Source organism: Meleagris gallopavo, chromosome 5 (assembly GCF_000146605.3).
Source record: "Meleagris gallopavo isolate NT-WF06-2002-E0010 breed Aviagen turkey brand Nicholas breeding stock chromosome 5, Turkey_5.1, whole genome shotgun sequence".
Classification (NCBI taxonomy): domain Eukaryota; kingdom Metazoa; phylum Chordata; class Aves; order Galliformes; family Phasianidae; genus Meleagris; species Meleagris gallopavo.
In genome coordinates, this window is record NC_015015.2 from 34,698,941 (window position 1) to 34,703,852 (window position 4,912).

Sequence of the window (4,912 nt, forward strand, 5' to 3'; positions counted from 1 at the left end):
AAAAAAAAAAAAAGATCCCAACAGTCTGCCTTGAGCTTGTTTGACAATATGCATACATCAAGCATGGTGAAATCCAGATGGGTCAAAGCCATCCCTTGGGAACCTAACCTTTGGCCTCCTGCCTCACAGTCTCCCCAGGTGCTGTGGAGGGAGTCCTCTTATCTACAACCTGTGGAGGATCATTGCTATTATATGTATGTGCTTGGCTCCCTTGTGCCTTCAAATCAGAAATGCAGCAGTCAGTGTACGGTGGAGAGATACTGCTCTGGGAGAGTTCAGTCCAGTCAGTGCTGCTGCAGGACATAGAGTTTCTGGCAAACATCCACTGAAACAAAGGAAAAAGACCCCCAAATCAGTCTGGCTTGCTTTCAAGGCCTTGACCCTGTAACAGCCAGTACAGACATGCTCAGAAAAATAATGTGCAGAAACAGTAGGTCAATGCAGAGAAGCATAACTAAAAGATAAGGGTTAGAAGGGTACAAAGAAATAGTTGGAGCATGTCTTCTCTATTCAGAAAAGATTGCTCACCCTCCTGAAGATGAATGAGAAGTTTTGAAGAGGAAGTTAAACTATTGTGTACTTCTTAAGCAAATAAGAAAAAGCAGAAAAGAAAAAAAAATGATAATCAAAGCAGAGCTCAAGATGACAGAATTATCACATCGCTAGTACTCACAGCTAGAATATTGTCATTGGCATAATGATACATTACCTCTATATACAGTCTCACAGGCAAAGAAATATGGCTTAGTATCAAGCGCATAATACAAAGTCATACATATAATCTTAAGTACCAAACATCATTAAAAGACCAGCTATTGGCTAGACATATGCCACAGAAAGTTTCATCAATGAGTGAGTTACACTCCATACCCTTCAAGCAGAAATTATTTTTCAGAACGAATCATGGGTAATAGATTAAATGACAGTAACAGTCCTTCTGGCCAGAAGACCTCATGAAACAGTGACCTTGCTGATACTAGTAAGGAATCTGCTCCATAAGTGTGCAATTTATTTGTGGAGTTAAGGACTAGACAAATCAGGAATAATAAAAAGTGAACAAAAACTACAATAAAATTATCTGTCAAGTCTGTAAGCTTCTGCCTATGCTTGCCATTGTATTTTTGCAAGCAAATAGTGATTTTTGTAAGGAATAGAAAGTATCTTTTCATTGTTACGTTAACTCTGTTTCCTGTAGCAGGTAAATTGTACCTGCAGGAATCAGTAGAGCTCTGCAGTCAAGACATCAGCAGGAGAAGAGAAGGATCAGGCACCTGAGAAACAGACATCTGAAATAAGAGAAAGCCTTACAATACAGGCAAATATTTTTTCAAACTCTATGAAGTATATAACACCCTAGGCCCTCAGTTAGAACACGCATACAAGCTTTCTTTCCTCATTGCGAACCTGATCTCTCATCGCAAATGGAAAGGTAACTCCCTGGAGTCCACACATCCCACAGAAGAGTGGAAAATCCCAAGTTCCTCCTTTGGGAGATTCATGCTTCACCTTAAAAGTCTTCCCTTCTGCTATTTTGGCTGAATCCAAAAGAAGCAGTAATTGTGGAGAGAGTGATACGTAAAACAGATCTAAGAAAACAGGCCCCTCTAATTAGATAGATGTGTGTAGTGATGCTACATAGTAGTGATACTACTGCTATTAGCAGTAGAAGTTGTATTTGTACCAGTAGTGGTAGTGGTGTACTGTAGAAGAAGGAATATTAGCATCAAATCTACCGTCCCATAGGAGTGATAGCTGTGGAGACTAACTAGTTGAGATATTATGAAGATTAGTTCAAAGTAACCTTGGATTCCACTGTGTTTATGGGATCGCACTTAACTAAGAACATTTACTTTCCTTCCTTGCCCCCTACTTGCTCCTATCCTTTTCTTTGTTATTGATAGACTTTCCCCTCTCTTCATTTCTACATAATATTATACACTTTCAGAGGTCAGAAAAGTAGGCAACTTGAAGGCTTTCATTTTGAAATATTATTTGTCTGTTAACCTTGTAATACAATCATTTGATGACTGCATATGATAGCAGTATTTAATATACTCTGGGTTGACAGATAAAATACAAGGCACAAATCAGAAAATATCCAAAGACTCAATCACCACAAAGACAGCCCATCTCTTCAAGAAATGCCTAAAATAATACCTCCTAAAAAAATCTGCACAAGCAATTAGGAGGGTTTCATCATAACAGGTCACTGGCTCTCAGACAGATTCCCTTTATAATTTGCCACACTGGGAACTTAGCAACCTTGAAAGGAGCATGCAATAAGCTTTTCTTTACTTGTCTGAAATGCCTGGTAAATGGTGTAATGTTATACACCAGAAATAACACCACCTTTGATGGCATAGATACTTTAGGGGAGGCCTGCAAGGCAATTTCTGCTCCATACTATAAGAATATATTACAGGCAAGAACACCAAGAAATGCCTAAATCCTGATTACTGTCTCAAAGCAACTTAATAATAATAAAACAAACAAGCTTATTCATAAGTATTAGTTAGAATTGAAATCTGATTACACTTTCATGCGCATTCCATTCACATACTGTGCAGCCCCATGCAGAAAAATATAGATAAGTGGCATGTGCTTTGTGAAGCTGACCCATACAATGAAATGGCTTATGACAAATGACAATATATGATGAGAATACAAAACTTTGATAATAGGTTTATTTATTGATTGAAAATAAAATTCATGAACTGCAAAGCAGAGAACTGCACCAGTGGGAACTGTTCCAAGAGAACATTAGGAAGTGAGAGAGTGACAGAGAGTATGCATGTGTATTACACATAAACTAAGTTAAAGGTTGCCTAAACGCTTCTGATTCCATAAGCAGAGCCTCTGAGGATAGGATCTGAAAGCCTTTAATGCTGGTAAGGTTTTGTCAGTATGGTATTTGCATATTTTGCCTAAAAACCCACAATGCTGTATTAATTCATTTTTATTTACCTTTCTGCTGCTTCCAAAAGAAACCTCGCAGGAAGCCATTAATGACACAGCTTCATAAGAGATAATTTTCAGAGAGGCTTTGTGGGTAGTGACTGAAGGGGGAAAAAAAAAAAGTGTGTGTCAAATTTAGGTTATTAACAACATAATCCTTAAACAGACGGTATCTCAAAGACTAATTCATCTTCAAATTTGACTGTAAAAACTGCATGATCCTTCACTCTGTGTGCATGCAAATTTATATCACATATCTTTTTTTTTTTTCTCCTTCATGTTTATTAGGGGAATATGACTAGAAAGGGAAGCAGAAGAGTTCTGAAGCACAATGCTGAAGGCTGGAAAACAATTTCACCTTCACTACCACTATCACTCTCATTCAGATTTAGGTCCCATTCCTGGTCTTGCAGTTCACCAGCAAAACCACTGGGCACAAAGCTTCCCCTTCAGCGCATGGATAAAGCTGTGAGCCTCTCCCCAGGCACCTGCCTGCAGAGCACTGCCTGGACAGGCTGGTCTGGTGGGCAGTTCTCTGCAGGGCACCCCCCGCAAGTCACAGCCCAAGCACTTTACTCACCTGGGGTGCATGCAGGGAGATGTTTGCCTTCCCAGGCACCACACCGAGGGAAACTGGATTTCCATGGCAACTCTAAACAAAATCACACTGGAATCTATTTCATTTGAGTTTCTCCATACAGAATGGGACCTGGTGTCCCTCCTTTGTTCACATTTCAAAGTAGTAGGTATTTGGAACAAGGATGTTTTATTAAGTTAAATAATACTTCGCGTTTCGTTGAGTGCCAGGTTCTCAGTGGACGAGCAAGCTGAATGAGAAGCAATTGCTCTGAAAACTGTGACAGCAAAAAGGCATGAGTCCCATTTAATACAATTTTAACAGCATGACTTGTTAATAACAATACAACAAAAGCAGTTGTGGACTATTTGAGCCTCAACCTTTTCCCTACATAAGGATGATATACCAAAACATTTGCATCTTCCCACACCGAGAAAAGAAAGGCCCTTCTCACAGGAATTTATAATATTCAGTATAAGCTTCTTTTAAATTTTCCTGTTGTTCCTGTTCCCTGGCTTTCTTCCTCCCTCTACTTGGATCCTTTAAAGATCTGTAATTTATTAGAGGCTTCCTCTTCCTTCCTGTACTTTTCTGCTCTGGATGCTCTATTTATAGTTTTTTGTAGCATCCAAATTTTACCCATTCAATTTCTGCTGAAAGGCTACAGTAGTTGCTGTTATAATTTTCAGTTGCTGTTTTGTTACCCCGGTTTTTTCCCCCTCCTCATAAATGGAGGAAGCATTGCACATGGAAAATCCCAATGCTAGCCAGGCTAGCAGCTATTGTTCCAGAGCAATACACTGCTCTGCAACACATTTAGTCAGGCCTCTTCCAAAGCTGCTTAGCAGAAAACCTCAAAAGCCATCACTAATTGTGACATAGGAAGATAGTGGGGAAAGAACAGAAGATGTCTGAGTAGATATCTTCAAGCCGTGCCATTTCATGAAGCAGTTAATAAAGTGGAAAATAAAGTTGGGTAGCTGAGATCTTGTCTGTAGGATCACAGCCTTAAGAAGGCCTGGGCACTGCATGTTACCATGCATAACCAGCCTCATGAAGCATTCAGGGCCAGAAATTGTTTCTACTTGCAGCTCCTCACAGGCATTGACAAATTTTAATCCCTCTCTGCTTGCTTTACAGGCCTCCAAATAACATTTAGTGACACAGCTGGGCTCGGGGCTGGGGGAAAAAGTTTAGATATGCCTGCACAGCCTCCCCAGTGTATAGCTGCTAGCTTCTCCAGGAGGTGACTGAAGTCAGACATGGGTTGTGTTCTGCAAACGTTAAGACCCACAGACGGTAATCTGGAAGACTCTAATTCAGTTGTCATGCAAGTCATCAGTGGTGAACTCAACACCCTGAATGGGCAGTATGTCCTGT